General features: G+C 39.9%; 1 protein-coding gene and 1 long non-coding RNA gene across 2 annotated transcripts in view; both read right to left on the bottom strand.

Annotated features, from left to right (window-relative positions):
- smpd3 (sphingomyelin phosphodiesterase 3) overlaps positions 1–13,207 on the bottom strand; it is a 115,512-nt gene that overhangs the window by 94,701 nt on the left and 7,604 nt on the right. The gene's annotated exons all lie outside the window — the stretch shown is intronic.
- On the bottom strand, positions 4,450–7,680 carry LOC309711742. Its single transcript, XR_014278088.1, has 3 exons — positions 7,568–7,680; positions 5,815–5,920; positions 4,450–5,724 (listed from the first exon to the last, which is right to left on the bottom strand). It is a non-coding gene; the product is annotated as an uncharacterized lncRNA (long non-coding RNA).

Here is a 13,207-nt window from a genome sequence, read left to right as displayed (position 1 = left end):
ACTGCTTGACATCTCTCACATTTATGCATTTGGCCCTCTGTAAGTACACCGCATAGACACTTTGCATCGCCACAGGGTTTCAACTTCACTGGCACTTTAAAACATCAAGAAAGTTTGTGGAAAAGACAAAAATTGATCCAAAATCTGATGCAAATACATGCTCGAGCAAGCTGAAAACACACTTTTCCACAGTTTTTGGAAAACACTGGCATTTGTGCAAGAAATGCAGAGCTGAACATTCCCAAATTTTTGGTCTTCTAACGCAGCACACCACAGGCTTCATACACCTGCAGTAATTTATTATCACTCTAAGTCTATCAGCACTGACAGTTGGCACATTAAAGTTTCTCCAGATGTTCCAGATGAGGTTCAAATGTAGCCGACCGAGTGAACACCAGTGAGCAACACAACTGTTTGCATTTGGTCACAGGAAACCTTCATCCCAGTCTCAAGACAGTCTTTGTTCACTGACCTCTGTATTCTTCCTTTCTTTGGTTTTACTAAAAACCAAGCAATTACTTTTAAACACAGACATAAATTTTTTATTCTTGATTAACAGGGTCATATATACAGGGAGTGCAGAATTATTAGGCAAGTTGTATTTTTGAGGAATAATTTTATTATTGAACATCAACCATGTTCTCAGTGAACCCAAAAAACTCATTAATATCAAAGCTGAATGTTTTTGGAAGTAGTTTTTAGTTTGTTTTTAGTTTTAGCTATTTTAGGGGGATATCTGTGTGTGCAGGTGACTATTACTGTGCATAATTATTAGGCAACTTAACAAAAAACAAATATATACCCATTTCAATTATTTCTTTTTACCAGTGAAACCAATATAACATCTCCACATTCACAAATATACATTTCTGACATTCAAAAACAAAACAAAAACAAATCAGCGACCAATATAGCCACCTTTCTTTGCAAGGACACTCAAAAGCCTGCCATCCATGGATTCTGTCAGTGTTTTGATCTGTTCACCATCAACATTGCGTGCAGCAGCAACCACAGCCTCCCAGACACTGTTCAGAGAGGTGTACTGTTTTCCCTCCTTGTAAATCTCACATTTGATGATGGACCACAGGTTCTCAATGGGGTTCAGATCAGGTGAACAAGGAGGCCATGTCATTAGTTTTTCTTCTTTTATACCCTTTCTTGCCAGCCACGCTGTGGAGTACTTGGACGCGTGTGATGGAGCATTGTCCTGCATGAAAATCATGTTTTTCTTGAAGGATGCAGACTTCTTCCTGTACCACTGCTTGAAGAAGGTGTCTTCCAGAAACTGGCAGTAGGACTGGGAGTTGAGCTTGACTCCATCCTCAACCCGAAAAGGCCCCACAAGCTCATCTTTGATGATACCAGCCCAAACCAGTACTGCACCTCCACCTTGCTGGCGTCTGAGTGGGACTGGAGCTCTCTGCCCTTTACCAATCCAGCCACGGGCCCATCCATCTGGCCCATCAAGACTCACTCTCATTTCATCAGTCCATAAAACCTTAGAAAAACCAGTCTTGAGATATTTCTTGGCCCAGTCTTGACGTTTCAGCTTGTGTGTCTTGTTCAGTGGTGGTCGTCTTTCAGCCTTTCTTACCTTGGCCATGTCTCTGAGTATTGCACACCTTGTGCTTTTGGGCACTCCAGTGATGTTGCAGCTCTGAAATATGGCCAAACTGGTGGCAAGTGGCATCTTGGCAGCTGCACGCTTGACTTTTCTCAGTTCATGGGCAGTTATTTTGCGCCTTGGTTTTTCCACACGCTTCTTGCGACCCTGTTGACTATTTTGAATGAAACGCTTGATTGTTCGATGATCACGCTTCAGAAGCTTTGCAATTTTGAGACTGCTGCATCCCTCTGCAAGATATCTCACTATTTTCGACTTTTCTGAGCCTGTCAAGTCCTTCTTTTGACCCATTTTGCCAAAGGAAAGGACGTTGCCTAATAATTATGCACACCTGATATAGGGTGTTGATGTCATTAGACCACACCCCTTCTCATTACAGAGATGCACATCACCTAATATGCTTAATTGGTAGTAGGCTTTCGAGCCTATACAGTTTGGAGTAAGACAACATGCATGAAGAGGATGATGTGGACAAAATACTCATTTGCCTAATAATTCTGCACTCCCTGTATGTGAGTAGTGTTACCACATTTATACTTCATTAATGACAAATTCACTGTTTATAAATACACTATTTCACCAAGAACAAGCAAGTTATTTAGGAACTGTTCATCATCATCATCCAAGAGCTACTTACAGAAGCATATTACATGAGATATTTCACATCAAAATGCAAAACTTTATCAAATATTCTGGGTTTTTTTTTTTTATATTAAATGGTATTTTCCTATTTTAGTCAGATACATGTACAGAAACAAAATCCTCACCATGAGCTTATACATTAAATAAAAACACAGATATCAAAAATGGAGAAGCATTTCTCAGACAGAATCGTGCACTTCTGTAAAAATATCTTTGTGGAGATAGTTCACGTTTATCTGTTAGAAAAACAGCAGCAATGAGAACTGACTAATCAAAAAAAAAAAAACACTCAAAACTTTCATAGAAAGTGCCTGATGGTGGGGTTTTTGTACTACAACATCAATTATGTGTTGTCTTTCATTTTGTTGTTGTTCTTCTTTGATTCACTGAACTGAATTCTGTTTTTCTCATCTCGTTCATTTTATGCCAAAAAAAGAAACCTACGAAACAAGCTGTGAGATGCAGGTGAGGATAACAGGGAAGGAGGGAAAAGCCCAAAAACAGATCTTTGTGTTGTGTTGTTTTCCACTCCAGTGGCTGTAGGAATGGTTTATCCCCAAATGAGATGCAGTTGCCGCCAGTAAAATCACTGGCCATCAGACAGCGTTAGATACTCCCACAGGTGCCTTCATTTCCCCTTACTGAAAGTTGTCACATGTTTAAAATGTCATGAATGACATTTTTTAAGGACAGAAAGACAGCATCAGGGGAAAACAAAACAAAACAAAGACATTAGTTGTTTAAAACCCTCTAGATTTCTGGACTTCCTTTTCTCAAGGACAGACTAACTGCTATAGATAACAAATGTTAGCTTCCAGGTTTAAGACATAAAAATACAACAAAAAAAAATTCAGCAGTTTTATTGTGTGCCAGGGAAAGGCTGAGTGTAGAGTCGCTGCTACTCCAATGAAAAGAGCCAGCTGAGGTGGTTCGGCATTTATTAAGGAAGCGTCCTGCAAGCTACTGAGGTAATGTGTTTCTGGTACGTCCACCTCAGAGCAGACATCCTTGGAGAGATTGAGGCTCTTGGCTGCCTTCAGCATTCCCACAGAAGAGCTGGGGAGAAGGAGGTATAGTAACGGTTGGACTGATACCTCACAGCCTTTGCTCAGATGAGGAGCCGGGGTGGATGGATAAATGGAATTTTATTGTGCTGATATGTTTTATATGAATCTTAAAAAAACAGTTTGACCCCTCTTTGTGGAAAAGTGCATTATGAATAAAGATTTGAACAAAGAGCTGACCCAAATTCTTTTGACACATTTGTTGACACCATGATCAGGACAGATCAGTTTTGAAAGAAGGCCACTGACTCCTTTCATTCACTTTGATTTTATATACTGTAGCTTACCACTTACTGTACTGGAAACATGATAAAAATGACCATATCTACTTTGTTTTCATGCTTACATCATTGCAAATTGGCACTGGAGCCAGTGACAGGTGAAGTCACTGAGTCATTTAACCTGGGAATGAACAATGACTGTACCCTTTCCCACTACTGAGGCAAAAGCCTAGCGATGTTAGCATGTGCTGGTGGCCTTTTTTTGTTGAGTATCAAAGGGGCTTAAGAGACCCTCCACAACAGCAAGCGTACCTGCACAGGGAGTAAAGCGGCGTATAGGCCATATTGGAATTGGGCCTGAGTGTGTTGTGGTACTCGGCTCTTTGAGTGTCCTCAGTCCACCACCAGGCTCATCTTATTTGCACATTCATATATAACCAGGATCCACCACAAGCATGCTAACTAGATTAGCATGCACTTGTGGGTCATGAGTGGTGTGCTTAATTTAGGTTACTCAACGTGCTCATTGTGATGAGAGGATGACACCTTTTTTTCAATTAGTACTTTAGTAATGCTCAACATAACTACTGGCGCCATGCCATCCTTTCTTTTTGGTCCTTTGTACTGAACACAGACTTTGCAGGGCTGTTTGTGGGGAGTCTCCTCTCTGCCAATAATGTTACTGAAAATATCGAAGTAAGTTTAATAATAATAATCTTTCATACATTATATATAATCATTCTGTCACTGTCAGTGTTAAAAGCTTTATTATAATTATTTTAAAGGCTACATTCTCTTATTAATGTATCACAATTGCCTGTGGTTACAAGTTATGTGGTAACAAAGTAATTAAACTGAAATTCTTGACTTAAATTTTTTATTTAATGCACCAAATCTGTGCATCGGTTCATGGTTGGGAGGTCAGAGGTCACATCTTGTAACTGGAAGGTTGCCGGTTCGATCCCCAGCTCTATCTGTTGTCCTGGTTGTTGTGTCCTTGGGCAAGACGCTTCACCTACCGCCTACTGGTGTTGGCCAGAGGGGCCGATGGCGCGATATGGCAGCCTCGCTTCTGTCAGTCTGCCCCAGGGCAGCTGTGGCTACAACTGTAGCTGCCTCCACCAGTGTGTGAATGTGAGAGTGAATGAATAGTGGCATTGTAAAAAGCCCTTTGGGTTCCTTGAAAAGCGCCACATAAATGCAATCCAATATTATTATTATTAATGCTAGAAAGGAAAAAAGAAAAAAAGAGCTTACTTTTTTTGTGCTTCACATAAAATACTCTTTTTGTATGATTCACAATTTATCAACTTTGATAACATGCATATTTAAAATGCACAGTTAGTCATTGTTTATAATAATACATTCAATAATCCTGATGTGGTTTTCTTTATGCTTCAGATCCAATAGATGAAAAAAGGATAGTTAATCATGAATAAGTGTTTGATAACATGGATTTCTTAAACTCAATAAGAAATTGCGCTTGTTTTAGTGTATCTGCATCTGCAAAAGTATAACAAACTGTTAACTTGCCTACAGTTGAATCCTAATAGTAGTTAAAAGTGAAAGTATTAATAGATTTATTAACTTTAGTGAAGCATAATTAACTGTTGATAAATGAATAGATGGCTTCTAATAAAGCGTTCACCTCAATAAAGAAACAACAGAAATCTCAGTGAAGGTTTAACAACTTTAAATGTGCCACTTCTTACTTCTTATAATGGCTCACTTGCTGAATCTGCATTTCTATCAGATGAAGCACAGATGTTATTGCTCAGCTTTTTCAAGTAAGGCTCATTAATGTGAGTTCACCGTTAATGTGTAGTCAATGATATATTTAAAACTCTTTTCAGTGAATCTAATGTGGCATGAATGGGACATAATTACTTCCACATGCGATCTGGCAATGAAAATGAACACATGTTAATCAAAATGTTCTGACTGGTTGGCTTTGCTGTACATCTCACATTTATTTCAAACCCAAACGATCTGTCTTAACTTGGGAGGAAGCGTGTTCGCTTGAGAGGTTAGACGGGCCCGGCTCTGACGTCTGAATGAAGTGAGGATTTATTGGTTACATACAGAGAGGAGAAGACAGAAGCCTTAAGACTTTGTTGCTACGTGATATTTGAGCTGTGAGCTCAGAGCGTGACCTCTCAAGTCCTCAGCAGGCCTGCAGAGACAGAAGCAAGGGAGATTAGAGAAGGCTGAGGAAGAGAGCTGTAACAATGAATTTGGGACATGGGGGATTGTGGGAGCTTACATCAGGGTGGTTGGGCGATCTGTGAGTCAGATAGCATCTAAAGTGATTTGCCATGCGGTATGCGAGCCGCACCTGGCTTCAGTCAATGGCGGAGGGCACAATAATCCTTTGCAACAGAATTCATTTTGCTAGTGAAAATCATTTTGATAGAAATTACTGAGCAAGGAAAAGATGTTACACATGATCAAACATTCAGTTTTTAGGACACCACAGTATTTTATTTCTTGACAGATGGAAGCACATGAAAATCATTTACCTCCCTTTGTTATGCTGCAATAGATGTAGGCTGCCGGGGGATTCCCATGATGCATTGAGTTTTTCCTTTCCAGTCACCTTTCTCACTCACTATGTATTAATAGACCTCTCTGCATTGAATCATATCTGTTATTAACCTCTGTCTCTCTTCCACAGCATGTCTTTATCCTGTCTTCCTTCTCTCACCCCAACCGGTCGCAGCAGATGGCCGCCCCTCCCTGAGCCTGGTTCTGCCGGAGGTTTCTTCCTGTTAAAAGGGAGTTTTTCCTTCCCACTGTCGCCAAAGTGCTTGCTCATAGGGGGTCATATGATTGTTGGGTTTTTCTCTGTATCTATGAAGCGCCTTGAGGCGACTTTTGTTGTGATTTGGCGCTATATAAATAAAATTGAATTGAATTGAATTGAACATTTGTTCCAACGAAGAATTACATTTATTTTCCTCCAAAACACGAGGTTACCATTACTTCTTGTTTGAGTACTGGTCAAAACTCTTTAAGAATAGTGTTGAGGGGTCACCAGAATGTTTTGGCCTCTAAGTGGATATAACTTGATCATTAGTCAGGATTATTAGTCAGTTTTTGGTTATATATAGGTTCCTGAACAGGAATAATAAAATATGACATTTTTAAGAGTGATTCTGAAATTTCTTAGTCTCTATCTTCATGATAGAGAGGAGACAGATTTGGTTTAATGACACACGCAGTGGAACAGGTGCAGTTATCACTTTTTAGTGTCACGTGGCTGTGTGCAGGCAGGCAGTATGGAGGACCCAAAGTTGCAGACACTCTGAGGCAAAATGTGAACTCAAAAGTAAAACTGAAAATCCAAAATCAATTTAGGCAGGCAGGCAGGCAGAACACACAGCGTAAGATGAGGGAGATCACAACACAGACCGAAGAAAACCCAGGGCTTAAATGCACAGAGGGAGTGATCAGGGAATGGGAGACAGGAGGGAAACACAGCTGGAACAAATCAGGGCTAACAAGACGAGGGAAGCAAAACCAGATACATTAACAAGAGACAGAGACTTTCAAAGTAAAAAAAGAAACATAACACAGGCATGCGGACTTGACAAGGGGATACAGCTGACAGGGGAGACAGAGCAACCATGGAACACAGAGACAAAATCAACGTTCAATAATAATGTAAAACTGAAAACTATGGGTCGACGACCCAGACACCCTAACATTTAGATTAGCATCTGCGAGAAATCATGTCTGCAAAGTTCAAACAGCTGTTCTGACAGGTATTGTTTTAAAACGTCTCCCACCACTCTCTGTTTCCATTTAACAGTAAATAAAAAGAAGAAGCCAAACGATAATACAGTACAAAGAAGAAGAACCAGATATTTTTCTTGATCCTGCCTATTGTTTTAAAAAGTCCTGGACCCGAGTCGCTAACATGCTGCATTTCACAAATGCATTAAAACTAAATAGATTCTTTCAGTCTGTCACAGTTTCAACCAAACAGATTACTTTCTCCGATATCAGATACTTACATACTTTTGCAGAATCAATCGTGTCAATGAGTCTAATCAGAATCTTTTTTTCAGGCTAACAGTGTAACAGCATCTTCATCGCTCTGTGTCAGCCTGCTGCTGTCTTTGGCATGAGACACAACCTGCTGTGCGCAGCTTTCTGTACAGGAACATTTGCAGCAGCCAGAGATTAAAGTCTGAAAATAAACCCACTGCTAAAACAAGAAACACTATTAGATGTGACGACAAAACAAAGCTGGGGAGTCACCTGAGTGACCTGACAATGATGCATGCTGGGTACTTCATTCAGCATGCGTAGTGCAAAGTTCAAAATTATTTGTGGGGGCGGGAGGATTTGTAAATGTCAGACTATGTGCAACATGATGATGACTGGGAGCTCTTTTCTTTTATGTGTTGGGAGGTTACAGTTCAACATCAGTCACCTGCCCACTCCTGCACAGCTCTGGCCAGTGAGAGTGTAGGTATTGTCTGATGGGAAGCTCTTTACTGTTTAAAGCATCCATCTGGCTCAGAATCAAACTGACACTTCCAGTTAATTTACAAATCCTCCACCCAGCATGACGTCTAGCTCAAAACAGTATTTTGCAGCTGTGTTCATGTGGCGTTCCAACTGGGGGAGCACCACAGAGTGCTTTTAGATGACTTTATCATTGTTTTTTAAATGCAAATACTCTTTGAAGAGACCGGACAGAGGCGCAGGTGCGAGCTGAATGATGATGAACTCCAGTTACAGGCGTTCAGATGAATTACGTAAAGTAGTCCAAAAGCAGCCTCTTGTCCCGTGAGCCCATTATCCATGACAGTAATTCCTACTGCTGCCAAGACCAGCTCCTTGGTGTGTCTGAGTGGGGATAAAGTTGGCAAGCCCATATTTGCTGAGTAGGTCATATTCAGGACACCAGAAGGAGGCCTGTTACTCTCTGATTGATGATCAGAAGAAGAGCAGCGCAGAATCAAAATGAGGGATTTAAATTTAACTGCTTGGAGACTCTGCTTTGTTTTGTACGTGTGCGCGTGCACAGTCTTGTATAGCTGGCATTGTAAGAACCAGCTTGACTTTTAAAGAATGAGGAGTGCAGCTTGTCAGACTATCAACAAGGGCAAAATGGTAGAATTAGAAGTGAGGTGCTGCAGAGGCAGAAATAAAACTGGACATCAACACTGGCTGCAGCAGATGCTGTACAGAGAAGTACTGTGAATCACTCTAAATCACAGGGTTGAGCCAATGCCTCAAGTACAGCACATTTTTTACTACACCTCCAAACCACAAGAACTTTAGATACTCTTTTTAATCTATTGTTGATAGATAATAACTTTTTTGTCCAACAAAATCATCAGAGCATGTAAATGTACTCCAATGCTTACTTTTGCAGCAAGCAATGCTTGACAAGGTTTGAAAGGTTTCTGATTTGAAACAAACAAATGGATCATTTGGAAAAGACAAACCACTCGTTGCTGCAACAGATGTTTTTGGTCACTGTCATTTTTTGCAATAGAATCAGATGTTAATGTATTCAGATGAAAGGGCAGAGTGTTAAGTTACTTTCTAACGTTAGCAAACTCGGTTGTCAAACTGCAGCCGTTAAACTGTACAGGTGCAGTGCACATATACAATTACAGTGCTTCACAAATTTATTTACCATGATCCAAGGCAAGTTTTATTCCAAAGCTGCCCTAAATTAAAAGTAATAAAATTACTGGTAATGATGAAAATAACAGTTTCATGTTTCTGGTTAATCCACCAGCATGTACAAGGTCATTAACTGAAATTACAGGGAGTGCAGAATTATTAGGCAAGTTGTATTTTTGAGGAATAATTTTATTATTGAACAACAACCATGTTCTCAGTGAACCCAAAAAACTCATTAATATCAAAGCTGAATGTTTTTGGAAGTAGTTTTTAGTTTGTTTTTAGTTTTAGCTATTTTAGGGGGATATCTGTGTGTGCAGGTGACTATTACTGTGCATAATTATTAGGCAACTTAACAAAAAACAAATATATACCCATTTCAATTATTTCTTTTTACCAGTGAAACCAATATAACATCTCCACATTCACAAATATACATTTCTGACATTCAAAAACAAAACAAAAACAAATCAGCGACCAATATAGCCACCTTTCTTTGCAAGGACACTCAAAAGCCTGCCATCCATGGATTCTGTCAGTGTTTTGATCTGTTCACCATCAACATTGCGTGCAGCAGCAACCACAGCCTCCCAGACACTGTTCAGAGAGGTGTACTGTTTTCCCTCCTTGTAAATCTCACATTTGATGATGGACCACAGGTTCTCAATGGGGTTCAGATCAGGTGAACAAGGAGGCCATGTCATTAGTTTTTCTTCTTTTATACCCTTTCTTGCCAGCCACGCTGTGGAGTACTTGGACGCGTGTGATGGAGCATTGTCCTGCATGAAAATCATGTTTTTCTTGAAGGATGCAGACTTCTTCCTGTACCACTGCTTGAAGAAGGTGTCTTGCAGAAACTGGCAGTAGGACTGGGAGTTGAGCTTGACTCCATCCTCAACCCGAAAAGGCCCCACAAGCTCATCTTTGATGATACCAGCCCAAACCAGTACTCCACCTCCACCTTGCTGGCGTCTGAGTGGGACTGGAGCTCTCTGCCCTTTACCAATCCAGCCACGGGCCCATCCATCTGGCCCATCAAGACTCACTCTCATTTCATCAGTCCATAAAACCTTAGAAAAACCAGTCTTGAGATATTTCTTGGCCCAGTCTTGACGTTTCAGCTTGTGTGTCTTGTTCAGTGGTGGTCGTCTTTCAGCCTTTCTTACCTTGGCCATGTCTCTGAGTATTGCACACCTTGTGCTTTTGGGCACTCCAGTGATGTTGCAGCTCTGAAATATGGCCAAACTGGTGGCAAGTGGCATCTTGGCAGCTGCACGCTTGACTTTTCTCAGTTCATGGGCAGTTATTTTGCGCCTTGGTTTTTCCACACGCTTCTTGCGACCCTGTTGACTATTTTGAATGAAACGCTTGATTGTTCGATGATCACGCTTCAGAAGCTTTGCAATTTTGAGTCTGCTGCATCCCTCTGCAAGATATCTCACTATTTTTGACTTTTCTGAGCCTGTCAAGTCCTTCTTTTGACCCATTTTGCCAAAGGAAAGGACGTTGCCTAATAATTATGCACACCTGATATAGGGTGTTGATGTCATTAGACCACACCCCTTCTCATTACAGAGATGCACATCACCTAATATGCTTAATTGGTAGTAGGCTTTTGAGCCTATACAGCTTGGAGTAAGACAACATGCATGAAGAGGATGATGTGGACAAAATACTCATTTGCCTAATAATTCTGCACTCCCTGTATATGTTTAATGCAAAAATATAATTATTGTTGTTATCCACGAATTTCCAAATGTATGGTTTTTCAAATAAGGTACATAAATATAATAAAGCACATTATAATGTTTTAAGATGACAAATTATAATTATTTACTTTTTCTGCTTATTTTCTCATTTGAATGGTATGCTTTATTAATTTGTGATTAGTCAAGGAACGGCAGTGTGCCGATCAAATACATATGAATTACTTATGAAAATGTGAATTATTTCAAACAAGTTTTTTTGTTTTTAACAGATTTTTAAAACAAGAAAAGGATCAAAACTGTGTTACTATCTTTTTTTTAAAAGACAGGAGATTTAATAAATTTAATATGCAGTGTATATGGTAACCAGATATGAACATATTCAGATGAGAGAGCAAAGTGCTAAGTTATTTACTACTGTTAGCAGCTTGGTAGTCAAGCTGCAGCCATATTGAGATGCAGTGCAAAGATACAAATATCTGTTATATAAAGGTAAATAAGAGGAATTTTACTCATTAAAATGTTTTGTACTGCCATGTTCATATTCATCAAGACATATATGAGCTGTTACATAATTCTGTAAAAATGTTTCAAAGGTTACCAAACATAAAGGTTCGGTTCAGCTGCTTAGCAGGAGGTTCAATATAATGAACTAAAATAGCAGGTGAAATGTTTGGCTAAGAAATGGATAGCTACAATTAAAAGGCTCCTTATACAACAGCTATACCAGCCAGATAATTTGATTATATAACAGTGTTCCAGGAGTGCTTGTATTGGGTATGACCTAATTTTGCCTTCCAAATGTGCAGGTATTAATCTGCCTAACGTGTTTTCCCCAGTTGGTTGAGGAATACTCATTGTATCAACTCCAGCATTTTGTGTCTTGATGCATGCTCAATCATCCAGGTGAGAAAATCTGAAAAAGTTGAATGTTTGGGATTTCGGAAAAGTGTGCATGACATCACATGAGAAATCTCAATAAAGTATTTATTTACTAAAAGAGAAACAATGAATGACGTTAGTGGTTCTTCATAACTTTGATGTTCTCCTAAGAACATGACATGAGTCTGCGATACATGGTGATCGGTGGATGGTTCATCCAATCACCAGCCAGGTGTACTTCTTTTGAAATTTCTTGCCTTTTTCCAAACAGTTTCCAGGGCGATTTACACATGGTTCTTATGACAAACCATCTGTCATGGTAATAACCATCAGGTTATGACTAATGAGCTCTTTCACTTGGTCTTAGACTGTCATTAGTCCTTCATTGTTCATTACTGCTATGACTTTCCTGAGAGATGCAAACATGAAGACATGCTTGTGAAGAACAGATACACACAAGCTTGCACAAACAGTATCACCTTGTCTTGTCTCATGATCTATGTGAGCTGACTGGAGCCAAAACTACACTTACTGTATTGTCTATCTCACGTCACTTCTCATTACTGGCAATAGCAGTGCCTCTGGTTTCCTTTGTCTGTATCTATTTCTCTTCTTCCCCTAAACACTCAGCTTTACTTTGCTTCACTCCATCATTTGTTCTGCACTTCTTTCCATTTCCCCTTCTTCTATTGAGAAAGTTTGTCCTAACCCTTTGGGAGCTTTCATATTCTCCTCCAGTTAAGACCTAAAGCAGAAACCATGAGTCCTCACTAGCTCCTGTTCAAATGCCTTCTGTAAGCCAATGTAATATTTCATCATCTCAAGATCTCTTTCATTACAAGTATTCAAATGTTTTAGAGTGTTTAGAAACCTGCAGTCGAAATACAGTTTGATGGCAAGACCGATAATAAACTCCGATGTCACGTTTTCCCACCGTTACAATGCTTCAGCTTAAGCTAAAAGTCAATTGGGCTGGCATGAAATTCTGACTCTGTGTCGAGAGTAAGAGGATTTGATGGATGATTTCAGAATTTTTGAGCAACAGGTCAATAAAAATGTGATGCTCCTTTGCACCTCTCAGCATACTAAGCTCCAACTCAGCAGGAATGAAAGGCAGTTATCCCCTCAGCACCATTTCAGCAGTTCAGACTTACATCAGCTCTCAGCTGTTAAGAACAGAAGTGTGTTTGTCGGCAGAAAAGACTGAGCTGCAGTTACGCAGGAGTTTGTCTCTGTGAAGTCTGTCTACCTGATGTGCTCTTATCTCTCCAGGCAGTCATTTGGTCCACAAAGCTGCTGTCAGTGCCCGGCTGCTGGCTGCTCTCCTTAATGAGGCCCGTTGATCCTCTTATACACAAACTTGACTACACATACAAGCAGCTGTTTTTCCTTCACTTCAGAGGACACTACAAAGGTTTACAT

The sequence above is a fragment of the Aulonocara stuartgranti genome, assembly GCF_965226115.1.
Source record: "Aulonocara stuartgranti genome assembly, chromosome: 7".
NCBI classification, from domain to species: domain Eukaryota; kingdom Metazoa; phylum Chordata; class Actinopteri; order Cichliformes; family Cichlidae; genus Aulonocara; species Aulonocara stuartgranti.
The sequence above is the reverse complement of the archived record's forward strand: the minus strand, read 5'-3'. Positions and strand labels throughout refer to the sequence as shown.